Source organism: Mustela nivalis (genome assembly GCF_964662115.1).
Source record: "Mustela nivalis genome assembly, chromosome: 5".
Taxonomy (NCBI): Eukaryota; Metazoa; Chordata; class Mammalia; order Carnivora; family Mustelidae; genus Mustela; species Mustela nivalis.
In genome coordinates this window covers 147864858-147891543 of record NC_139024.1, presented here as the reverse complement: position 1 = coordinate 147891543, position 26686 = coordinate 147864858, and the positions used below count along the sequence as shown (strand labels likewise).

Below are 26686 nucleotides of genomic sequence, written 5' to 3'. Positions count from 1 at the left end.
CCTTCCTCATCTCCCCTTTCCTTACCTCACGGGGGCCTCGCATTAACCCCATCACAGTAATGGAAGGTCCGGTCTGTGGACACACCTGGATTAATGTCTCTATCGTCCCTCCCAGGAAGTCGTCCCTCCCAGGAAGTGGAAGGAAGGCATGGACGACCTTGCTTGACAGATTGCAGTGGACCATGTTGTTAGCATGCAGATCCCCCCTTCAGGACGGAGGCACTTGTTCCAAAGCTCCTGGGAGCATTCCCCGTGGAGAGCTTACCCCTGAGTCCTTTACCAGTGATTGCTCTTGGCAGAAGGGAGCTCCTCACTCGAAGTCAGGCTCCACTCCAGAGGCAGCTTGCATACACTGACTCGATCTGGTGTCAGTACAAGACCCCTTTGCCTCAATTAGGGACGTCTTTGAAGAACCATCCAAGTTCCAGAACTTTCCAGGAGATTGAAAGCTTTATGGCAATTTATTGCAAGTTTGATTTCTCCTACAAGAGAAATTCTGTCTAGTTCAGCTCCCTCTCCTTCCCTACCAGCTTTGCTTCCACTAGCATACCCCAGTAAATTTTGAGAAAGCAAATGTCTATTTCAGAGTCTATTTCCTGGAGAACTTCATATAAGGCACAGGGGAAGCTAATTATTTCCCTGGAAAAACTGGCAATGGAGTCAGAAATTCCTCACTCTTAATCCTAGCCTTTACCTCTCAGTCTCCTCTGCTGGTACATACTGATCTAGGAAGCGTTGAAACTTAAAAAAAAATTTTTTTTTAAAGAATTTAAAAAATTAAATTTTTGCCCAAGCAACAGATGAAGTTGAGTCCCCATTTCTAGGTCTTTGTTCAATCAATTGATTCTTTCAAATAACTTTTATCTGGGACAATATGGCAAATCAGAGACTCCCCCTTGGAACCATAGTCAAATTTTTAGGAATTAAATTCTAATGGCAATTCTTCCTCCAGGATGTGCTCCCTCCAAGCTGTGCCTCTCTCTGTCCTCCTCTTCTTTTTTGGTTCTTGCCCCTTCAAGTTCTCAAAGATTTGGTCTGTGATAAAAGTTTTAACTTCCTTAAGTCTTCACAATATGACTCTGTGAGCGTCACAGAAATAAAGGGAATTCCCAGTTCTACTTTGGTCTGGACTTTTAGAACTGATGGAAACACTAAGAACTAAAAATATGCTGTTTGTTAAGATCATAGAAAATATGCCTTTTTGGCTGGACTTAAATCATGATGATGTGTCTAATTACCAGTGTTTGAGAGTGGATAACTATTCTAACCATCAGCAATTCTGCATTTCCTAATTCTGAAATATATTCCGAATCCAAACTTTGCTTCCTAGACCTTTGCTAGCATTTAGACCAGTTAACACTGAGTAACAAGCATTCTGAAAACATAGTGGCTTTAAATCACACCCAGTTATGATTGCTTACCTGTCCTTGGTTTGTCTAGACATTTCTGCTGACGTGAACCGGACTCTGTGGATGTCAGCTGGAGGGGCTCATGCATCAGTGTTGAATGTGAGAGTTGGTTAGGGGCTGGCTGATCCAGGATGGCCTCAGCTGGGACCGTGTGGCGCTTTTCCATGTGGTGCCTCTTCCTCCGGCAGGTACTCGCATTGACCTCCTCTCCGGAGATGGCAGGGCACCAGGAGCAATTATGGAGGACTAATTATGCAGGACAGCAAGCCCTAAGGCACATGCCCTTTGCAAGCCTCTGCTTGGGTAACATTGCTCAGATCCCACTCATGATGGAAGGGGATCATAGATGATAGACAAAATTCTCGGATACCGGAAGGCCATTCATGCATGCATTCTACTGTACCACCCGTGCTCAAGTCAATCTCATGTCCTGACCTCATGGCTCCTGTAGCCTCCATTATAAGTGTTGGCCTTCTGCCCTTGACCCGTTATAGCTCATTCCCTGCTGAACAACTAGAATCATCTTGTAAAAATGTCAACTGGATCATGTCATTCCCTTGCTCAGCACTCTTCGATGGCTTCCTCTTGCTCTTAGACTGAAGTCCAAATGCCTTCCCATGGCCACCAGGTTGTAAATGATCTGATGGCCTCTGCCCATCTCTGTGACCTCATGCCCCATTGGTGCATCCTCTACTCAGACACTCTCTTCTCTGTTGCTCCCGCTTCAGGGGTCTCACCGGTGGTACATTCTGGCAGGCATGTTAGCTCCAGCTGTTTGGATATCTGACTTTGGATCTTTGAGTTCATGTGTCCTGTCCTCACAGAGATCATTCCTGGTCATCCACGGTGAAATAGCTGTGCCTCTCTTTCTCATGCCACAAACTCTATCTTATTATATTTGTAATGTTTTTTTTAATAGCAATGTAACATCTTAAATTATTATGCTTTAAACATTTTCTTCAAGATTTTATTTTTAAGTAATCTGTACACAGTGTGGGGCTTGCACTTATAACCCTGAGATCAAGAGTTGCTCATTCCACCGTCTGACCCAGAGAGGTGCCCTTGCTTTTTAAATTTTTTATTTCTGCTCTCCTTCCAATCAGAATGTGAGCTTCATGGGAGTAGGAACTTTGTCTGTCTTGAACGTTGCTTTCTCCCTCACCGACAATAATATTTAATAGATACTCACACATAGGCAGTCAGTAGACAATGAATAAATAACTAAGTAATTTAAAATCCAGGCATAATGGTCTAACATAAAATACATATATTCCACTTCACTGACTCAAGGTATAAAATATGCCCATATCTTTTTTAATACTCAAAGTAATATGATTCTAAGCCCTTCCCTCTTTTTTTCAGCCAGATATTCTGGTTAATTCTCTATTTTTGTGGGTCCATTTCTTATTTTTCCCCCCTCTTCTCCATGTAACAGGGCACCCCATAGCCAGTCCCATTTCTCCTCTGATCATTGTCTGACAGCCCTCAGGTGACAGTGTGGTGCTACCTCAGAGAAGTTGGGACATCATTGATGACGGCTGGGAGACATCAGCGAGTGCGGGATGCACTGGCTATAGCAACAGAATTTCTCTCTGGCATCTGTCACTTGAATCCTGACTTCTGAGAAGAAGACAGGTTGTTGGTTGCAAATTCCAGCTGGAGTAAGCCTCCTGAGAGGACTGATAGCAACAGCTTTTCTATATTCCCTCTGCATTTGTAGGCTCGAAGATTATTCTTCCATGGGACATCATAAGCTTTTCAACTGAATGATCACTTAGATCCCTAGATTGCCTTAAACAGCAAATTTTCAGCAGATAGAACGTCCCTGCTCTATCATCTAAACTCTTTCTGCCATATTGAGTTCTGCCTCCTGAGATCTGTATGCTTTTCTGAGCTTGCACAAGTAACGGAGGCTCCGTAGGTACTCATTCAAACCAGTATTTTGAAATGCTTTCATTTTGTCTCTTTTTTGCTGAAAGCCTTTTGCTTCTTGCTCTTTCTTTATCTGGCCTTTTAAGGTCCTCAGAGATGGGTCTTGGAAGCCTTATTGACCAAGACTCTTCTCCTATCTGACGAGCTACCCCAAGAGCCCATCAGTCCCCCACGCGTCTGCAGAGCCCTGGCTTGTGTTCTTTATCACATGTGGAATGAAGTCCATCGGCTCCAAAGCCAGAAGAACTGAAAGAATTTCCATGAGGGTCAGGATCTCAGAAGTAGAATGTCAGGGGTCCTCAAAGGCACTGGACCTTTCTAAGACTCTGGGAGGGACTCCTAGAGGTCATTGCAAAATTAGCAAAAATAAGATATTTCAATTACAACTGACAAGACAACTCTCTTTTCCCCTGCACTGGGTGGTGCTGGGTAACATTTTGGGGATTCAGCTCGGAGGAAGTTAAGCTGGAAAAACATTCAGTTTAGATTTCTTAGACAATGTTTATGTGGTAGGCAATCACTTCCACTTATCGCTGGGTTATTGCTGGCCTCGCTGGTGTAGGAATGGCTCTTAGGAATCTCCTAGGAGACTCTCCCATTGGCCAGTTTTCTCCCTGGGCATGGCCAGGGGGTCGGTTAGGGTGTGTGTATCTCCTTGGGTAGCCGGCACCAGAAATACATGGACGGTGAAAGTAAAAATTCTTTAAAAAAAGAAAAAAGAAAAATGTAAGCCAAGTATTTGGCAGACAAAATGGAAGCTTTCTCTGGAATGCAGTAGTTGCCTTTTCCCATGGGGTATACATTCCCAGACCCACAGTGGATGGGGAACCTGAAACCTGTTTCAGGTTCCAGTTTCGAACCCTTGTACATAAAATGTTTTCTTCCTATACATACATCCTTATCATAAAGTTTAATAGGTCAGAATAAATAAATAAAATCTAAAAAAAAAAAACCCAAAGAAACTGTAGAGAAAAATACTAGAGACAACATGTCAGGTAATTAAATATAAAATAATATGTTAAAATTTTAGATTCTTTGCTGGCTTCTTAAGTTTTGATGTATAGTGCTTCCTTATACCTGATTTTACATTCACGAGTTTTTATCATGTTCTTACAACAGGGCCTAAAAATTGTGTAAGTTTGAATGTCCTCCCCCATAAAATCTGAATCTTTTCCTGGCAAAACCCAAAACATAATTTATTATCTCAATCAAGTTCTCAACACAAAAATTCCCATTAATGGAGTCCTTTGTTGTGGATCTGACATCATTCTAGACACCTTATAGAATTCTCTTACTTGATTCTTGAGACAACCTGTGGGCTCAGACGGTTCTCATTTCAGTAAGTTACAGAAAAAGAAGGTCACTTACTCAAGGTCACACAGTTCAGACTAGTCATGTCTCCTGCCACCTGCTGTCCGCCCAGCATGCTTTGCTTCCACAGTCCTCCTTGTTGCATAGTTTGGCGTGTAGCCACATTCTCTTCTGGTGTTGCCTGCCTGCTACCTTCTATCTGTGCTCCTTGACTCAGCTCTAAGCTCTTGAAGACCAAGAGTAGAACCCATATTTCTCCCGTATCCTCTTGCACATGGCAGAGGTGTGCGCTTGGAGTGTGACCTCTTTAATTCTTGACTAACTTGATTAAAAGGCCCATGTATCTGGAAAATGCCTCAAGACAAGGATGAGAACCACATCGGGAATAAATGAAAAAAGATTTGTTTTCTGCCTCAGGACCATATACCCACACGTGATGCTCATGGAGGAAATCACTGACTTCCCACTAAGAACGCAAGTTTGAAGCTACAGGTACACGTTGGCTTTCCGCTCTGAGCTGTCTCTGCTGGCTCGTGAATGCACGTGTGTGTGCAATCGTAATCACCATAGCAACCAGCACGGCAAGATTTTTTTTTTCTCTCCCTCCTTCGGTTTATGAATCCAAATCAATAAATGTTTATAAATAACTCTGCAGTTGGCCAAAAGAAGTTAAAGCGTAAGCCAGAACAATCCTTCTGTCCCGTGAATGTGAGTCATGGGTATGTTGGCCATATTCTGGGGACGACGGAAAAAGGCTATCCACGGAATAAACAATTGGCCACATCGTTTTCTTTGCGAGAGCACTCGGGAAAAAACCCGCGGGCTGAAACTCTTCTTCACGCGCTTGCCGACAAGGAGAATACAAAGGATGCCTATCCGAGGGGCACGAAGACAAAAGTGCGGGCATCACTGGTGCTCTCTCTAAGAGAGAACCTCAATGGAGGGCATCTCACGGGTCGCACTCAAGTTCAAAGAGAGTAGGTGGAGACGTCAGCCTGCGTTTGTGGGTCATATGTTCCCTAGGATATGCAAGTGGGATTCATACAAGAAGGGGATTTAGGATAAAGAGTCCCAACAAAATCAAATCAGGCCACCAACTATTGTCAGGATTCTTTCTATAGCATTCCAAACAGATGGCCAAACAGCCTCTCCCGGGATATTTTTAGTGAAAGGGAAAGTCATTTTCCTCTAATCTCTATCTAGTAGCTGTTAAATTTATTTCCTGAGCCAAAATCTCCTCCTACTCCCATCCCTTAACATCTATCCTTGGGTCTTAGTTTGTTCTTTGGCACAACAAAGACCTAATCCATCTGCTTCCCTCTCAGCAACGGGCCTACAAACCTTCGAAGGCAGTCCCTGAGTTTTTCTTTCGTCTTCCCTTGTCATTGGTGTGGTTCCAACCTTTCCCCTTTCTTGGTTTCTTTCCTCCAAATGCTCCTGCCTTGTCGGCATTCTCAAAACGTGGACTCCCAGGACGGTCTGTCCAAAGCCCCACACATGGGGCAAGATTTCAGGGAGATGCCTCCCTAGGCTTTCCCTATCTGTGGACATGGCTAAGTTTATGTTCAAGTGTTTTATTGTGTTTTGTTTTACACGCTGCACCCTTGGCACAGATGAAACTTCTGGTAGGCTAAAACACACAGGGAACCCCACCCCAGAATAGGAACAAATTATATAAATATTTCTTCCAGGAAGAACCAACTAGGGCAGGGATTCCCTGGCAAAGCCACTAGCCTGAGAAGCAGAACGAAACAGCCCTTCTGATCATTTTGGCAAAGATTTTAGCTGGCTGACATAAAGTGGGGAAGGAGTCACTGTCCACAAGATGTGGTTTGAAGGGTGTTAGAGAAGTCTCCTGCCCTCTCCACTGAATGTCTCATTCATCCAAGTGCCAGGATGATTAGAATTCAGAAATAGAAAATATTTTCTGGCTGTTTGTACCCCCAAAGGACATATTAAATCACTAACAATTTAGTGTGAATGAAATGATCACATTTCTTTCTTCCAAAAAGAGGTGGTAGGAAAATATTAACTTCCCGGATTTGGAGAGAGGGACGAGGTGTTAAAATAGGGGAAATAGTTTGGAAGGATGTAATAGGAAGCTCTGGAGGCTTTGCAGTTTTGCTCGGGGCTGACAGAGTTGCATGGGCCGTGCTCTGGAGTCAAGTACTCGAATGCACACTGATGAAAGAGACAGGGGGATGGAGGCAAGAACACAGTGCTGGTGTAATAAGCAGACCCGAGAGGGTGGGAATGGTTGGAACATGAAACATGGCGGGGGGCAAGGGTGGGGGGTCCCACTAAGGGCCAGACCAATGCTCAGCTCTGGTCAAATATCACGAAGGAGGAATGCAGAACCCATGTAGGCCGAGCTTTCATATTTTCAGAAACCCGAAGTCTGTGTAACATCTTCTAGTTTGGGAATGTTGACTCTGAGAGCGAAGCAAATGCCTCTCGTAGAATCTAAAAAAGGCAACTCAGAAAAGCCAAAGAAAGAGTGGTGGTCACCAGGGTCTGGGGTGTGGGGGGAAATGGGGAGAGGCCTTCGGTCAAAGGGTACCCACTTCCAGTGATGGGATTCCTAAGTTTGGGGATCTAATGTGCAAGTGATTAGTGAGTGATTAGTGAGGAGTACTGTCTCATAGTCTTGAGTGAGGCTAAGAGTAGGTTTTTAATGTTCTCGTCACAAAAAAGAAGCAGTCACTGTATCACACGATAAAGGCCGTGGCTGATGCTATGGTGACCATCATTTTGCAGCTTATAAATGTACCAGAGCAACCCCCGGCACCTTAAATGTACACAATTGTCTGTGTCATTTGCGTCTCAATAAAGGTGGAAAAAACCCAAATGGAATGAAAAGGAAACAAAACAAAAAACCCTCCAAATGTCTCTGTGGCCAGACATAGCTAAGGCTCCCAGTTTGGGGGCTCTAATATTAGGGTGCTTATCAAAAATATCTAGAGCTGCATTTCCTCCAGTGAAGCAAGTAGCGGAGGGTCCAGAAATAGTACCGTAAACAAGATATACATTTCCGCCTTACCCCTTCTTAACCCCAAGTGTCTACTTGGAGAGCTTTAAGTGTGTCTCCCGTCCTTTGAAGGAGAGTAGAGGAGGAAGCCTGATGATTCGTTTTTGAGCAATCCAGGGGCAGAAGGCCATGACCGTCTGCCTACGACGACAGAGCAGGGAGGAACAGGGACATTGGTGGCAATGGTCCTCACCCTCCAGAACGAGCGCACGTGCGTGCTAGCAGAAGGGAGGGAACCCCTCCGAGACAGAACTGTATCCCAGTGCAGGTCTGAAGAACTAGGGGGAGGGGAAAACCCAGTTATGCCTTCAGTCCATTCAATCAAGCGACGACACACACGTACACAGGCACAAACGTGTGTGGTTTTCTTTTCTGAAACTTCCTAATAAAATTAAAATATCTTGATTTCCCCCATCCCCACATCCTTATCAGCCTTACTCTCTCTCTCCATTGCATATCAATTATATGCGTAGTATATTCAAACAGGCTCCTACTGAACGATACTCATCTTGATTCTAAGTTTTTGCTGCGGCTAAGAAGGCTGCAGTATCCTTCCTCGTCTGCACGTAATTTTGCATGTGTCTAGATTGGGGGATAACTACGAAAATGAAAGTGCAGACAAACAGTATGGTTTTAAAAGATGGTGGTGCCAAATTGCCCTCCTGACAGGTAATGCAAACTTACATGCCCACCGATGATGTTCACCAAGCACTGTTGGTGGAACAGCCACAGGGTCCTCTCCAGGGATCTGGTTAGGAATGCAGAGGCTCAGGCCCAGACCTTCTTAATCAGAATGTGCATGTTTGCAGTGGTGGTTGGGGTCACGGAAGTTTGGAGGAGTTCTGTAGCCTCTTCGTGAATAGTCATCAGTCTATGTCTCTTCTCCGTTGTATTTCCTTTAGGATGGGCAGAATCGAACATCTCTTTTATGTGTTTCAGGGTCATTTCTAAGTCTTTGTACCTATCAAGAAAGTTATTTCAGTATCTGTCATCTGAGTTGCGAATGTTTTTCTTGAATTTCTAAGGCTTCTTCCTTGTTGTGCAAATTTGTTTTAATCTTCAGTAGGTGAATTTATCTGTTTTTATAATTTCTGTGTTCTGGGTCATAGAAAGTTTTTGCCCCCTCTATAATTATCTTAATTTTTTTTGTTTCCTTTATCTATACTCTTTGGCTTTATTGTTTACATTTAGATATATTTTTAACCTGGATCTTAGTTTAGTAGAAGGAACGTGATATGGATTTATTTTCATCATTTCCAGGTGGCTACCTCTTCAGTACCATTTATTGAATAATGCACCTTTTCCACATTTATTTGAAATGCCACTGTTGTCATATACTAAATTTCCCTGCATAAACTTTCTCTATCAATTACTTGCTGTGTTACATCTCCTTTTGATCTTGATTCTCTACTGAAGGGCTGAGTCTGCTCTCCCAGGTGTGTGTTCCTGATGATCAAAATGATCAAAATTCATTTATCTTGTATCCCATTGTATTAGAGTTTCTGCAGGTGACAAGTTGTCTGACAAGAAGATGCACGATAAAGGCTTATGAGAGTCTGAGAATGCATTTTTTTTTGTTTTATAGTTTCTGTTTTTGTTTAAATAATGCCTTTAAACCCAGAAGCAAATAAGAGGGACAAGAAATTCTAGAATAGATCCAATATTTAGAATGTATTATTCTAGGAGCGCCTGGCTGGCACAGTAGGCAGAATAAATGACTCTTGATCTTGGGATCGTGAGTTCGAGCCCCACGTTGGGGGTTGAGATTGCTCAAAATAAAATAAAAATAAAAATTAAAAAACCCTTAAAAAAGAACGTATTATTCTGTACCACAGATGCAGTGGCTTATGCTGCTTTTCTAGTCTTGGTTCTAAGTTAGGAAATCAGACTTAATGTAAGTCTTTCCCCCTCTCCCCATTTTTTGAGTTTTCAGAGCTCTCCGTTGGTTACTTGGCACTCTTTATATCGCTATGCCATCATTTTTATCATCTTCTCATTTCTGATTCATTCATTTCTTTTTTTTTCTCGAATCAAACTTGAAAGTATTTCAAATAAGTGTTGGGTTTTTTTGTTTTTGTTTTGTTTTGTTTTGAGAGTTTTTCTCTCTCAAAACAAAACAAAACGAGAGCCCATGTCCAAGCAAAGGGAGAAAGAGAGAATCTTTTTTCAAAATGTTATTTATTAATTTGAGAGACAGACAGGACCGAGAAAGCACGAGCAAGGGAGAGGCAGAGGCGAGGAAGAAGCAGACTCCATGCTGAGAGGGGAGCCTGACACGGGGCTCGATCCCAGGACCCTGGGATCAGGACCTGAACTGAAGGCAGACCTTTAACCATCTGAGCCACCCAGGGGCCCTGAGAGAATCTTCAGCCGACTGCTTGTTGAGCACAGAGACTGACATGGGGCTGGATCTCTGAGATCATGACCTGAGCCGAAATCAAGAGTCAGACGCTTAACCAGCTGAGCCATCCAGGAGCCCCTCAGATAAGGTTCTTAACACATCTCTTTCAGCATCTCTTTCCCTAAAGAAATTTATGTGTCACCCCGCGAGCAAGTAAAAACAAGAGCTGAAACTCAAATATGTCCCTTAAAATAGGAATACCGATTTTTACTACATGGTTTGTAATATTCCTTTTAATTACAAGAGAGTTATTTTCCTCTGGTGACCTAAAATGAGGACACACTATGAACGGAACCAGGCTCCTTCATTGTAGGTCTCAAGATGTTCCTACAAACACACTTCTGTGAGTGTTAGCAGGTGACTTTGTGTGAAACGTAGGCAGTTTTCCACTGAGAAATTGCCTTCGGGGAGTTAAACTGAGGATTCCTTCTTAAGGGCACCACACGTTTTAATAACATTTTCATTTGGAAGAAGAAACTCCATGAAACTCAGTAAGAGGGATATGTTTAATTTCCTCTTCTCTAATCACAGTTGTATTCCTCTTATGTATTTTGGAATGTGCCCTCCTTTTGTGAGACTTAAATTACTCAAATTTTGCAATCCTGCAATCTGGGGACACTCTCTGGTTCCTGATACTGTTAGCAACGAGCACATACTAACATCCCGATTGAAATCAATTTTCCTCTTTCGGGGCTCTGCGTGGTAACACTGTTACAGAGCCTTGGGGGACGGCTGCTCTGGGGATGATCCCTACTGTCTTAGCCTTCAAATGCTTTGCCTAAGAGTAGTGCTTTTGTGTAGCTGGTATTCTGAGGAAATTGGGCCCAAGAAATAAGAGTGGGGAAGGGGGGTTGGGAGAGTAAAACTGAGAAAGTCGGGAAGCCAAGTCAAGAGAGCACAATTGGACTGGTGACTGCTATTATTGTCAGGTGGGGATCTAGCCCAATGAGGACTCCTTGAGAAACCTTCTAGAATATTCTTCAAGAAGAGGAGCAGGGGAGTATTTACGTCTTCAGTTTCCTTTGCTCAAGGATTATTCTGAAGGTGTGGACTCCCTCCTGTCCCAGGGCTGTATATGCAGCAGAGGGCCTGAGAGATCTCTGCCAGCATCCGGGGGGACCGTGTGGGTGGTCAGCAAGAGACGGTTCACTCTGCTGAGGCTAGTGTGTCCAGACACACCTGATGGTACCTGGCAGCCATAGCCATGGGCAAAGCCTTTCTGCCCACCGACGCCTTCCAGGCCTCGGTGCTAAGAAAACAAACCGCAGTTCAGGGAGATAAGCTCAGAGGGTCTGTGGTTGCCTGCTATCGCCAGGAACCTGGCTAACACGGCACTGCAGAACTCATCCAGGGTCTGCAAACTCACATTAAGGCCACACGTGTATCACAAAGATGGTCTTATTGACAGAAAGTACTAGGTCAGACTGTGGCAGATGACCCACACCATTTCACAAAACTTTTCCCAGAGGCTGCAAATTATTTCTGGAAAGAAATAGGAAACACCTTCTTCCCTATCCAGGTGCCTACATACACAGACCTAGGCATGCTGAGAGCAGTCACAGTGCCAAGACAGCAGTGACTGCCCATAAGATCCTCCTGGGCTGTCCCTGGAGACCCGAGTCAGTGGGATCTCTGAGTAGGGGAATACTGGGATACGTGTTTGTTCAGAAAGAGAGGCCGTTGACTTCTCAAGGGAGGACCAAGGGGAGGACGGAGAGCAGGACCTGGCCAATCCCAATGCTCTGAGAAATGGCAGCTGCGATGAGCTAGGAGATGTGGGTGTGCTCACGCCCTCAGCGACATGGGACGCAGGGATGGCTCACTTTTCATTCCAGACTCCCTACTCCCTTCCCCTCTTCGTTCTGTGTTAGCTTGTCAGCCCCCTTTTCTCGTATAACGGCACTTAGGAACATTTATTATACACCAGGCACTGGTGTAGGAACTTCACAAACATGCACTCACCTAGCTCTAAAAAAGTGAAAATAAAAATAGTATGAAATACGTAGCAGTACCTCCCCCATTTTACAGATGAGGAAGTTGAGGCCCGAGAGGCCACAAAACGCACAGGTGAGCAGGAGAGCTGGGAGTCAGGGTCTGTGCTCTTAACCCCAGGTGTTTTCTGTCCTGTGCCCCTTGGGTCTGCCCTGAGGATTGATTTTACTCTCTTTGCTGAGCTTCCACGAGGTTCATGGTAGGGGTGTCTGATTCTAGTTAATTCTGTACAATTCCCTAGTTGTTTTGCATTTTCGCTGTTTCCTCAAGTAGTTCTTGAGAAACCCAGGGGTCATGGTGTGGGTGGAAGCTTCCCAAGTGCCTCACGTTGTCAGACAGGAGTCTGAAGAGCGTGGACATTCAGAGAGTCCCCAGCAGTCCTTCTGGGTTTTTGGACTCCGTCTATCATCTTAGCCAGCTTCGGTGTCTTCTTTCATGGAAAGAACAGACCATAAACAGCAAATCAGAAGTGGGGACCACTGTAGGGCAGGGGCACAATGCAGAGACCAAGATCATGGCTGGAAGGTGAGGCAGGGAAGGTGTTGCTGTATCATGAATGTCCGCCTTGTCCCCATAAGGGAAACGTCAATGATGTTCTGTTGAGGAAGGTAGCAAAGTGGGGGTGCCTGGGTGGCTCAGTGGTTAAGTGTCTGACTCTTGACCTCAGGGTCATGAGTTCAAGTCCCACATTGGGTTAGGGTTAGGGTTAGAAAAAAAAGTAGCAAAATGTGGAAGACGCTTTAGGAGGTTGCGTTCCCTCATCAAACAGGTCAAATAAAAATTACTGTTGCATCTGCAAAGTTGAGCTTTAGTTGTCTAGACATTGTACGGATGTAGAACAGTCCAGTGTTGTTGGCAGGGCTGGATGAAGATAAGGTGGCACTGTAGTTCTTCTTGTCTCCTTAGCATCAGCCTAATGCCAGACCATTTTGTGGGGTCCCTTCCTCCATTAAAAAAAAAAAAAAAAATTAAAAATTCTGTCTTAAGCCTACACTGCTACAAAGAGTAATATAATCCAGGCTTGATTCACTATTATGTCTATTATCATTCATTTACAATAACATAACAGTATCATTACCCAGTATTCTTTTATTCATTTTTTTCCTTTTGATTAAAAAAAAAAAATAAGAATAAAACATTTTTTGGTGAGCTCCAGACCTGCGCCTACTGCGTCTATGGAGCCCGGGACAGGTGGCCAGTCGATCTGGTGTCCCTATTTCTTCCAAGGGCTTAGCGCACATCATAACTTTACTTTGAAAATAAGTATTAGAAACAAATCTGACTTGTAGTAATTTGCTACACATAGAAACTATATTTTAAAAAAGCAAAGGGCACATTTCATGCACTTTCTCCCTTTCTTCTCTTTTTTCCTCCTATTCCTTTACCCCCTCCCATTCTTCTGTTTTTAAAAAATTAAAACTTTAAAATTATAAGACAGTTGTAGATTCATATGCTGTGCTAAGAGACAACACAGAGAGATCCCAGGTTGTAAGGATACCTTTTACTCAGTCTCACACAATCTCTCTTCCTTTGTAAGCCCAGCAGACATTACATCAAACTTTGTATCAAAACACAATTCTCAAACTTTCCTAAGCATGCAGGACAAATCTTTACTTGTATTTAATAGATTGTCATTTGACACTAGTGACCCAAGTTCCTGTTTTTTTTCCCTAAGTCCTAAAATGTTTTAGATTATGATTAAATATGAATTCAATGCTCTATATTGACACCCCTATTTTTCTGATTTTCAAACACTTCTGTGCCTTTCTCTAAATGTTTTGAATGAAATGTCAACGTTTATTGCTCTTGAATGATCCCAACCTCCAGGAAATGACATTGTACAGGGTCGGTTACTGTGACATTGAACCCGAGGCTTGGCACCACATGGTAACATAGGAGATACAAGCAGGGGGATTCCTTCTCCCCTCCTTTTTTGGGGGAGGAGGAAATAGGAAATGGACATAGTTCATGGATAGAGAGCAAACTTTCTCAACCTCAGCACTGTTGACGCTTGAGGCTGGATAATTCTTTGTGTATATATCTGGGGACAGTCCCCTGTGCCTTATAAGATGTTTTAGTAGAGGCCATGGTGCCCTCTCTTCCCCCCATTTCCAGTTGGGACAACCAGAAATGTCTCCAGACATGGCCAAATGTCTCCTGGGGACAACATGGCTTCTGGTTGAACACCACTGGCTCAGAGGGTCTAGAGAGACAGACCTCCCCAGGGTGGTGGGAATAGGACACTAAAGGATGTCTCCTGGTTTGTAGGGCCTTTTGTATCCTCATTTCCTGCAAAATCCTCTGCATCCTTATTTCTGAACCGACCTCCCTGAGATCATAGCACACAGGCTCCGGGGCCAATGGCGTGGGTTCAAATCCCAGCTCTGCCAGTTGATGACCCCCTAAGCCTTGGTCCCCTCGCCTGTGAGATGGGAATATACTAGAAGCTGCCCCACTGAACAGAGTCCGTGCAAAACACAGATCACAATGCCGGGCGCACTGCAAATACTCCGTGAATGTTAGGCAGACCCCCCCCACACACACCAGACTCTTCTGGTCTTTGTGGCAGAAAATACAGTTATGTCTACCTTCATCCTACTTGGGAGGCCGTCAAGCCTAGAGTAATCAATAAACTAGGGAGATTAACTGCCTTTTACAGAAAGAGGGGAGGCGGTGTTTAATCACTAAGAGTGCAATTTCTCAGCTCTGTGGGGAAGCCGAGTGAGAGCAATGACCTATAGGCCAGGCCTCATTGCGTTATTCCTAATCCCCTCTACAGCTGTTTGAGGGGGGCATACATATCCCTCATTTTATGACAAGAAAATGAAATTCAGGGAGGCTCTCTTACTCGAGGTCACAGCCCTCATCAGTTGCTAACTCGGGGGCCTAGCCGGTGTCTGATCAAATTCAAACCATGTTCCGTGGCTGCACCATGAGCTAGGAAGTAGACAGGTGAGAGGCAGGGAAACGGGCAGATGAGGCGGGCAGAGGGACCCCAGGCAAGGAGATGGAGGAGACATTTGTCTAGAGAAGACCGAGAGTGACCCATAAGAGCTGTTCTTTTAGCAGAGGGAGCTGAGATTCCTGGGCAGAGGCTAACGGTGGATGGGAGTTCTTCCTCTCTGTTTGGTTTTTTTTTGTTTTTTTGTTTTTTTTTTACGGAACTTGAGAAGGAGAGAGAAGAGACAGATGTCACAAACTCAGCACGGGTAGGTGTATGGTGAAGCGTTGTTTGTGCTGTCTGCAATAGAGAGCAGAAACCTAATTGAGGCTGCTGCCCTTAGAAACGCAGCCTTGCGGAGTGTCCTGGGACAGAGGGGTGTGGAAGTTTCTAGAAGGGTGCCAAGAGGAGGGATCCTGAATTCAGCCTTGGCTGAGAAGCCAAACAAGTATTTGGAAGCGAGTATGTTGGACAATATACACGCTTGGCTCTTTGATCTTCCTGGTGCTCGGCCGTTTCAGCAGACACCCCCTGCTCCCCCTGGCCAGGCAAAGCACTAAGAGGTGAGCTTTCTGGGTGCTGGGAAGTGGGGGGACGTGGGGACCTGGGGGGTGGGGCCAGAATAGCTTGGAATCCTTAAAAGCAAACATACCAATCTCTGACTCCAAGTCTTTTGAATAAAAAATCCAGCCCTTAGAAAATAAGCAGCCATTGATAAACTCGGGGTAAATCTTGCCTGCTTTTGGCAAGGAGCACAATGGCCTCCGGGCCAGGGGTGGGGTGAGGCAGCAGCTGAGTGTGTTTGGACCATATTCCTCTTTTCAAAGGCCCCTGGGCCAGCTGGAGGCTTTACAAGGGCCCCCACTCAGGCCGGCCAGCAGGGAGTTGAAGTAATCTAATTTTAATTATGTGACAAAAGCATGAAGAATCATTTAAAGGTCTGTCAGGGAGAAATGGCTCCAGTCTGCCAGGAGTCCTTAGATGGTAATACAGAGACCCAGGGGCTAAATGCTGGGTTTTGGTGCTTAAAAAAAATTAAGTCCCACAATCACCAGATTGCACACTATTGAAAGAGAGAAAGGCTGAGAGGGACAGCCACGGCTCTATCAGATAAAGGCAAGGGCAATGATGAGAAAGCCAGCTGCAAGCCAGTAACTTGAAGTTGTTTGGGGGCTTGAAACAGTCTTTCAAAAAATAAGGTGAGTCTTCTCCATCCCTTTAAAACCAGCAAGAGAGCGTTTCTGTGCACGGCAGCGAACATGAATGGCTCCTAAAGCACTTTCAAGTATATTATTCAGTACAGTGATTTCGTTGGATCTTTAAAGAGAGTTTTTGGTCTTAAGTAAAAAGGATTGATTCTGAAATCCGATCGGTTTGAATTTACCACTGATTATTTATGTCGAAATAATGAAAAGAAATGTCCTTCTGCCTAAGCCCTCGGTTCTAGCGCTTGGTTTTTAAATGCTGGGAGTTTAGAGCCCAGAAGCACTTTTTCTCTGAATCAGCTGACCTTAACCAGAAGATCCTGGGGACTGGATGCAACTTAGTGTCACAGAACATCTTCCACCTCCGTTAAATCAATGCAAAGGCAGTGCTGACATCACGGAACAGATTGAGACAGGTGGCTTCGTCAGAAGTCTTGCCACGTCTTTCTTGAAGGCAACACAGAAGTTGGCCTGGGCTCGACCCTGGGTACATGCAGTAAGCTTTATTGAAAAGGTGGTCACAAAAGGCATTCATTGGGAGAGAAGTGGGGATCTCCGAGGAGCTGGGTGAACAGCTCAGACACCCTCATTGTGTCTTGCCTCATTGTGTCTTTCCCTCAACTGGCCTCCCACCACATGGGGAGGTAGCCTTCTTGGGGTGCTTTCTAACATCATAGCTACAGGCTTTCCTGCCTCTACCTGGTTTTCTAGGAAGAAGGATAAAAGAAACTGTTCTGCATTTTCCTCAGGGACCATGTTAGGGTGATGCTGGGTTATGCTTCAGTGACAAATAAAGCTCAAGTTCCCAATGGCTTGACATGATGAAAATGTACTTCTTACTCACTTCCCTTGGCAGCCCTTATCCTTGCAGTGACTCTGGGGTCTGGGTTGCTTCCATGCTAGAGCTGGGCCTTCTGTATCATCCAACTTCCAGATGACCGTGAGAGGGGAAATGAGAAATGGAGGAAACTCACTGGCCTTGAACTGCGCAGTGAGTGACAACCATCACTTTTATTTCAAGTTCTTTTCCCAGCTACACTCATGTGGCTCCCAACCCAATGCAAGGAGGTGGGGCATTGTATGTAGGAGAACCCACCAATATTTGGAGGATATTAACCATCTCTGTCCCCAAGGACCTTATTCAGCCCCATTTCCAAGAACACCCTTTGTGGTTATTTTGAAGCAAAAGGAAAGGCGCTCTTCAGCACAAGAATTGGGTTTGTTTGAGATAGATAGTGGTCTGTGTAACTACTGACCAGCGAGAAACTTTTTCCTGCTTCTCGCCTAAGACTACCTATAAAATATTTTAAATTTGAGATTCCACATGCAATCAAATGTTAAGAACACATGTTGTATTTCATTTGTATTTGTTTTCCAACACATGTTGTTTTGTTCGCTATACCGACAAATCAACTAGTCAAACACACATGGTAACTCTTGGCAGCCTATTAATAAAAATGCATATAAATGTAGAAAAATGAAGTGTGGGTTCAGGGACTTTGCATCTAATTTACAAGAAGAGCAGAAAGACCATGGGATATCACTATAGCTTCTAAAACCAGGGTCATGTTTAACAATACTTCCATATCTGGGACCAGTCTTGGACTGGCGATACAGTCCAGGAGCAAGTGAAGGTACAGATCTTTCTTGACTTAACATGGGGTCACATGCACATAAACCCATCGCTAGTTGAAAATATCATAAGCCAAAAAGGCACTTAATGCCCCCCAAGCTCCTGAACATCAGATCTCAGCCTGGCCTTCTCTACACATGCTCGGAACATGTAGAAGAGCCTACAGTTGGGCCAGGTCAGCCAACACAAAGCCTTTTTGATACTAAAGACATGAAGATCTCATATAATGTATTCAACATCTCAATAAAAGGAAAAGGTTGTTTGGGCCAGAGTGGTTGTGAATGTGTGCTCGTTCACCCCCACAAGTTTCGCTGCCCATCTCCTGTATCACGGGAGAGGGCCACACCGCATATCACTATTAAAACCCAAAACACAAGTATGGTTTCTACTGAATGCCTATCACTTTTGCACCGCTGTCGAGTTGAACCATTGTAAGTCGGGGACTATCTACACTTTTTTTTTTTTTAAAGATTTTATTTATTTGAGAGAGAGACAGTGAGAGAGAGCATGAGAGGGAAGAAGGTCAGAGGGAACAGGCTCCCCATGGAGCAGGGAGCCTGATGTGGGGCTCGATTCCAGTACTCTGGGATCATGACCTGAGCTGAAAGCAATCGCTTAACCAACTGAGCCACCCAGGCGCCCCGGGGACTATCTACACTTAAAAAGCGACTCCATCATCTTATTTGGACTTTTCAGAGATCATGCCAAGAGATTCCTCTCAGCACACGGCCCCACTTTTCTCTCTCCAATCTAATTCTCTCACATCCAAAGCTAGTCCTGAGTAAAACCCTCTCCATAAAGAGCCCCTGTGGTTTTCTGGTCTCTCTTCCCTCTTCCCAGCGCCTCATCTAGATTTCCCATCACCAGGGGCGTGGGGTGGGAAGCAGGTGGACAAGACAGCCCAACCTCCAGCAGTGGGGAAGGAGAGAGTCACCCCTGCCCATGTGCTAGTAATAGGTGCCCAGCTACATCTGCCTGCCTTGCAGCTCGCTGAAGCACCACAGATTCCTGTACTTGTCAATCCTCCCACAGTCCGCCTTCTTTAACACCTCCCCACCCCACTCAAAACCGGAAGGCCCGAATGCAATGTGTTGGCTCAGAAGAGCCTTTGCAATAACAGGAGAGAGATGAACACTTTAAAGTGGGTGTAGAAATAATTTTGAAAAGGAAATTGAAAGCCGAATTCCTCTCAGCAAAAAAACATCTATTTTCTACTCAATCATGAAGAAAGACTTTAGTTTGTGTTTTGGTCCCTCCACTTTCTGATAAAAGTTCCCCCCACCATCTAAAAGTAGAGCGTTCCTATGAAGCCTTTCCTATGCCCAAATGGTATAAAGTGAACAAGCAGTTACTATTAATTTGTCTGGAAACATTTTTGAGTGTTCCCAGACCTAAAGAAAATACCTTTCTTTGGCTTTTCTGACACATCTTGCTAACGGATGCACAAAAGAAATCAAGATAAAATCCAAATGCTCACAGACCCAGTTCAGGGCTCTGGGGGAGGGACGGGGGGTGGTGGGTGGCACTGTCTCTGTAACAGCTCGCTGCCAAATCAATGCTGAGTGCTACTTTCACTGTTTCCATAAAAGTGAAAACTCTCTTTGGATTTCCTCCAGGGAGTAAAAACCATGTATGCATTTCATACATGCCTACAAAATAGAAGTGATAGAAATGTTCCCTATTGCTGCATAACAAATCACCCCACAACTCGTTTGCTTACAACAACAACAACACACATATATTTTGCTCATGAATCTGCAGGTCTGGCAAGGCTCGGTTGGGGCAGCTAATCTCTCCTCCAGCTGTCATCAGCTCGGGCAGCTCAGCTGGGGCTGGGAGAGCCGCTTCCAAGATGGCCGTCAGCTAGTCAACTGGGATTGTTGACGGGGACCTTGGTGTCTCTACCCGTAGCCCTCTTCATAGGATTCTTGGGCTTCCTTACCACATGGCAGCTGATTTTCAAGAGGGGGAATGTCAACAGACAGGAAGTAGAAACTGCCAGTTGCTTAAAACCTGGGCCAAGAAACTAGTATAGTTATCTTTTCCTATTCTGTGGGTCAAATCAGTGAAAAAGTCTTCCGAGGTTCAAGAGTTGAGGACACAGGGCTCATCTCTTGGCGGAAGAGCTATCAGATTTGTGGCCATCATTAACTCACCACAGTAAACTACCATGTATCCTCTAACTACCTTTACTCATGACAACTTTTGAAAACTGGCTTTTTCCTCTTATTGAAGGCTAGAGGTCCACCTTGAACCCAATTTTATAAGTGTATTCCATCGTTTTCAGTCTACCTAAGTCAGAGCCGGCTTCCCTCATGTCACCTTCTTTCTGTTTTGCTTGGATCTCTGAAAACCATGGCTCTCAGATTCCCAGTCTCTGCCATTTGGGATTCATCGATTCTGGACTAGAGAACCTCCAGTATCCACTTGGCATTGTCCAACCAGTGACAGCTCAGTCGCTGCTTGCTTCTATGCCTGTCTACATTCCTCCAGTGCTTTTTCTCACCCAACGAATAGGCTGAAACTAGCCCACTTTTAGGTCCTGGTCCCTCCTGGTCTTCCTTGTACTGCTGTAGTTAAGATGGAACATGATGGGGGTACCCGGTGGCTCAGTCAGTTAAGTGGCTGCCTTCGGCTCAGGTCAGGATCCCAGAGTCCTGGGATCGAGCCCTGGATCAGTCTCCGTGGTCAGCAGGAAGCCTACTTCTCCCTCTCCCACTGTCCCTGTTGTGTTCCCTCTCTTGCTGTGTCATTCTCTGTCAAATGAATATATAAAATAAAAAATATATATATAAAATAAAAACAAAAAAAGATGGAACATGACAATTATCTCTAGAAGTAGCTCCAAACTTTTTGCACACCTGTCCTTCCTCCTTTCCACCCTTTTTTTTTTTAACTCATATCAAAAAAGTTTAGAATTATAGAGTTGGAAGGAGACTTACTGTCCATCTAGAATCTACTCCCAAGTTTTACAGGTAAGCAAATCTGGGCTCTTCCCTCACATTTCCACCTGTGTTTCCATTTGAATTCTGGAAATAAGTTTTTACTTCGTATTGCTAAAGTCACTTTCCCGTTCTTCTGATCAAAGCATGCATTCTCTGAAAGCGAGGAAGAGGAGGAGAAAGGCGGAGAGGGAGAAGAAGGAGACAAACCTTGTTTCGTCAATTGGTTAATGAGTAAAACTGAGTGGGGTGTGATAGAAATAAGTTTCCATGTTTTTCCTATATTGAAAGAAAAATAAACCTATTTCCAAATCATTTGAACATTTCACGTATTTATATGCTCTTTGTGTTTTCTCCTGATCAGTTAACAGTTTAATAAAAGCAAAATAACATCACTGCTTTCCTGTTACACTATTAGGAAGAGAGAGTGCTTCAGGGACAAGGATAATACAACTGTGGGGCTGTGCCTTGCTGAGCCTCATCTGGCGATGGTAGCAATCTGAGCTAGCAACATGTGTTTGCTTCCAAATTAACAGAGGTGCATAATGGAGGTGAGTAGGAAGCCGGAAGGAGGCAGGTATCTGGCAAAGCAAAGGGGCCCTTGCCTTTGACCTTGATTTTCCAGTTAGGTAGGCCAGAGGTGAGTTCAGTGTGCAACTGGGCTGACAGACAAGGGAGGTCTTCAGTTGATGGAGAAGAGGTTGCCTCATTTGACCTTAAAATTAGGATCTACAATCATTTTACACTCTAAATGTCATTTTCCTGTCACGAAATCCAATGGCTCCACTCTACTTAGGAGCACTCGACTTATCTTCACAGAAATCCCACTCCCTTGAGCGGTGTGGTGTATACAGCAAGTACTTAATGAGTGCTAAGGATTCCTCACAATTACAGGTGTGGCAGTAGGCCCCGCAGACAGAAAGTCATACACACGAGCCTGGATCTCAAGGTACGGATAAATAAATCTGTAGTTATTTAAAAATATGTTAAGGGTAATGATCGGTACCTTTCAAAATGTACTGTTTCAAATTCAGAAAGAATGATATTAGTGTTCGTTAAGAGTCTTGCTCAGTAAACTTTTTCGGTTCCGTTTTAAACATTTCCTTCCTTGTTTCAGGCTTCAACTTTGGAAAGCCAGAATAATTTTCCCTACCACAGCCTCCTCTGTCATGCCCCATGCTGGCCCCTTTGTTATTTTTATTATATAGACTCAAAGAAGCATAGCCTTTCAGAGCTGGAAGGAACATTGGAGACATATCCCTTTCCAATTTTCTCTTTGAAATGTGTGTCATGTTACTTTCCATTCCGTTATATATATTATGCAGCTGTTCAAGTTCTGAATGTGGGGAAGGTCACTGGTATAAATAGGATACCTCACCAAATGGGGAACGTGCTCCTGGGACTTTTGGAAGCCAGAGAGCTCAAACTGTGAGTACCAGTCACCATCACTAAAATGGAGATTTACTGTTCCCCTTGCTGCTTGGCTGTGGCAAACGGGACCGGTGGAAGGGATTATAGAAATCAAGGGGAGGCTGACAGGGGACTCAGAAGTCAAGTCCTTTGCCAGGTTAATGTCCTAAGACTGGTTTGGTGTTTCTCAGGTCCAGGTCCTTGGAAAGGGTTTGGAAAAAAGTTCTAAATAAGCAAATTAATGTAACGATTATGGTAGTATGCAGGCTCGTCTCCCAGTAGGATTAACTGACCTCAGGAGTGCAGAAAAACACAATCCAAGGTGTTAACACACTTGCGAGTCCTCAGCAATGCAGTTTCTTCAGAGACTTGGCATGTGGCCAGGATAACTAAATCAAGTTAATGTCTGTATTAATTTCACCGTATTTGTGCTACACTATATTTAAGAATTGTTGACTGATTTTTCTTATTCCAGAGACTATCTTACAATAAGTGTATGAATGCTCGGAGGAACTTTCTTAACTTTGGAGCCTGCAAACTGGCAAATTCAAAGTGGAAAAGAGCGGCATGTTCAATCACATAATAATGAAGAGCATTAGTTTCTCCAATAAATGTTTAATGCACTGCCACTCTGTGACCCGCTCTGCTCACTCAATGCTCCAGCTCTGAGACACTTAATTATGACATCTCTCTGCGTTGAAAAATAAATAAAAAAACAAAGCGTAAACATAGTGAGAAAATACTTGTATGAAATCGGCCAAGGGCTCTTGTATTTGCTATATAAAGTTCAGTAGAGTATAATTTAAGATAATGAGATGGTGCCAAGCGAGGTCATTAAAACGTGAATAAGTTGACAAGAGAATAAGAAATTAACAAGTTAAAACCTAAACAGAAACAGGAACCAAGAGGACTAAATGGGAACCTGAAACGTTTAAACCTCCGGTGCCCCGAGAGCATTTGCTGAGCCAGGTGAATGTAGGCTTAGGTGTTCTATGTTTCCTGGTGCTCCTATTGTCCGGAGAAGGCTAAATCTACTGATTAATTTTAGGATTTGTTAATCAGGTATGTAAGGACTTTTTTTTAAAAAAAGTATAGAACGGGTAGAACATATACAACGTACAAAATAATATGGTTGCTACAAGTCAAGATGTATTACTAATTAATTTAAATATAAGTGAACTAAGTGCCCTTATATGCACTTTTTCACGATTTATTTATTTATTTTGGAGACAGAGAGAGCATATGCACAGGAGCATGAGTTGGGGAGAGGTACAGGAGAGAATCTTTAAGCAGACAGCCTGCCGAGTGTGCAGCCCCACATGGGGCTCGATCCCAGGATCCTGAGAGCAAGACCTGAGCTGAAACCCAAGAGTCAAATGCTTAACTGATTGAGCCACCTGGGCACCCCCCAAATATATTTTTTTACTTATTTATTTTTTAAAAAGATTTTGTTTATTTATTTTGACAGAGAGAGAGAGATAGATCACAAATAGACAGAGAGGCTGGCGGGGCAGGGGAAGAAGGCTCTCTGCTGAGCAAAGAGCCCGATGCGGGGCTCAATCCCAGGACCCTGAGATCATGACCTGAGCCAAATGCAGAGGCTTAACCCACTGAGCCACCCAGCACCCCCCAATGCATTTTTGACTGTATAACTTAATCTTCTAATCTCGAAGTATAAGAAAACACATTGACAGAAATGTAAGGAAAAAGGAGATAATTGCAGTCTTAGCGGGAGGTTTTAGCATAGACCCCTCTGTATTTCATAAATTTAGCATGTAAGAATTAGATAAGCTACAAAAGATTTTAATAGCATTATTAACACACTTGACCTAATGAACATAGACAGAAAACTGCCCCCACCAACTGCAGGGTACATAATTTTTCCTGGCACATGTAGAACATTTATAGCAAAGGACCAAACACAAGTTCACATGGTAAGCCTTAACAAATTTTGAAGAAGTGAAATTTTACAGAGCTTGGTTCCAACTGCAATGCAGTTAAGCAAAAAAATCAATAATAAAAATGAGTGGAAATTCACACACACACACACACACACACACACACACACACACACACCTCCAGGTAGTAAGTGGATTAAAGAAGGAACTATAGGCTGGGGAGGAGGAGCAAGATGGCGCAGTAATAGGAGACCTAGTATCCTTGGGTCCCAGGAGTGCAGCTAGAGAGTTATCACAGCATTCTGAACACCGACAAACTCAACAGGAAATCCAAGAGAAGAAGAGCAGCAATTCTAGGAACAGAAAAGTGACCACTTTCTGGAAGGTAGGACGAGCAGAGAATTGAGTCCGACGAGGTAACATATGGAAAGAGAGATGGGGGCGGGGGGGGGGGGAGCCTCCATCAGGCACTTACCGGCAAGTGAGAGAGCCACAGGGCTTGAAATCAGAATATTTAGAAGTCTGCTCCACTGAGGGACGTCGCTCCAGAGGCTAAGCGGGGGTGGAGCCCTTGCCGGGACAGTGTGGTCTCAGGACCTGCGGGGTCACAGAAAGAGCAGGGGTATCTGAGTGCAGCGGAGCCTCCAGGTATCAGAATGGGGGAGGCCGCGGCAGAGAGAGAGTCGAGAAGGGGGCTCTCAGCTCGGGGTTACCTAAAACTGTGATCCGAGGCACAGCTGGGGCCACTGCTCCCCTAGCAGGGTCCCCACAAGTGGCAAATCCGGGAGACTCACCTTCCTCCTCTGGGAGAAGCAGCGAAGGAGCACATGACAGGAATCCGCTGGGTTTGGAGACTCCAAACAGGGCTGAACGCCAGAGACAGAAACGCTCGGTCACAGGCTGGGTGAGCTTGGAGCGTGGCTGGAGACCAGGGAGACGGGAGGGATTGATGGCCTTTCTCTGACTGCAGGCGGAAGAGCCAGCAGAGTTCTCAGCTCCTCCAGGCGGGAGACTGGGCGCCGCCATCTTCATTTCCACCCTCCAGAGCTCTACGGAAAGCGCTCAGGGAACAAAACCTCCCAAGCGCAAACCCAGCAGATTGCTTAGCCCGGCCCCTGGCAAGGGCGGTGCAATTCCAGCTCCGGCAAAGGCCTTTGAGAATCACGGCAACAGGCCCCTCCTGCAGAAGAACAGCAAGAACATCCAGCCAAGATCAAGTTCACCGATCAATGAGAACTTCAAATCTTCAGAGCTATGGCAATATAGCGCATAGAATTCATGGGTTTTTTTCCCCATGCTTCCTTAGTCTTTCAAAGTTAAATTTGTTTAATTTTATTTTTTTCTTATTCTATTTTTTAAAAAATTCTCTTTCCTATTTTAATGGTTTTTAAAACTATTTTATCTTATCAATACCTTTTCAAAAATCTTTAATTTTTGTTATAGTCATATTCTATCCCTTCATTGTATTTAACCATATTTTTTGTATACATAATGGTTTTACTTTCTTTAAAATTTTGAGATACAGTTTCCTCTAACAAATCAAAATAAATCTAGCACATGATTTTGTTCTAGTCTCCAGCCTGAAGACGTTCTTTCCCTTTTTCCAACTGACTTCTTATCAATTCCTTTTTTAAGAATATTTTTAAATTTTCATCTTTACAGTCATATTCCATCCCTTTATTGCATTTACCTTTATTTTTGTATATATACAGTTTTTATTTCTTTAAAATTTTGGGAGGCAGTTTCTTCTAACAGACCAAAATACATCCAAAATCAAGTGTGTGGCTCTGTTCTATTCACCAGTCTAATATATAGATTTATAGATATAGACATTATTTGCTTTTTCCATCCTTTGCTCTCCTGGTTTTGGGTCTCTTCCAATTTAGTTAGTGTATATTTTCTGGGGTTGTTGTTACCCTTTTAGTATTTTGTTCTCTCATTCATCTATTCTTATCTGGATAAAATGACAGGGCAGTAAAACTCACCTCCAAAAAAAAGAATAAGAGGCAGTACTGACCCCTAGGGAGCTAATCAATACAGACATTAGTGAGATGTCAGAATTAGAGTTCAGAATGACAATTATCAAGGTGCTAGCTGGGCTCCAAAAAGCCTGGAAGGTACTAGAGAATCCCTGTCTAGAGAAATAAAATCCCTTTTCTGGAGAAATAAAAGAACTAAAACCTAACCAAGTTGAAAAAAAAAAGCCATTAATGAGGTACAATAAAAAATGGAGGCTCTTACTGCTAGGATAAATGAGGCAGAAGAGAGAATTAGGGATATAGAAGATCAAATAATGGAGAATAAAGAAGCTGAGCAAAAGAGAGACAAACAACTACTGAACCATGAGGGGAGAATTTGAGAGAGAAGTGATACCATAAGATGAAACAATATTAGAATAATTGGGATCCCAATTAGAAGAAGAAGAAAGAGAGAGGGGGGGCAGAAGGTATATTGGAGAGAATTATAGTAGAGAATTTCCCTAATATGGCAAAGGCAACAAGCATCAAAATTCAGAAGGCACAGAGAACCCCCCTTGAAATCAATAAAAATAGGTCCACGCCCCATCATCTAACAGTAAAACTTA

The 26686-nt window shown here is 43.9% G+C and overlaps 2 long non-coding RNA genes across 3 annotated transcripts in view; one reads left to right on the top strand and one right to left on the bottom strand.

The window, feature by feature from the left end:
* LOC309865476 overlaps window positions 1–26686 on the top strand; it is an 81450-nt gene that overhangs the window by 20949 nt on the left and 33815 nt on the right. The window lies entirely within an intron of this gene.
* Window positions 8240–25158, bottom strand: LOC309865472. 2 transcript variants are annotated; one of them, XR_014312118.1, is made up of 3 exons: window positions 24897–25158; window positions 24578–24699; window positions 8240–8641 (listed from the first exon to the last, which is right to left on the bottom strand). It is a non-coding gene; the product is annotated as an uncharacterized lncRNA (long non-coding RNA). The 2 variants fall into 2 exon arrangements; XR_014312119.1 differs by lacking the exon at window positions 8240–8641 and adding an exon at window positions 20701–22895.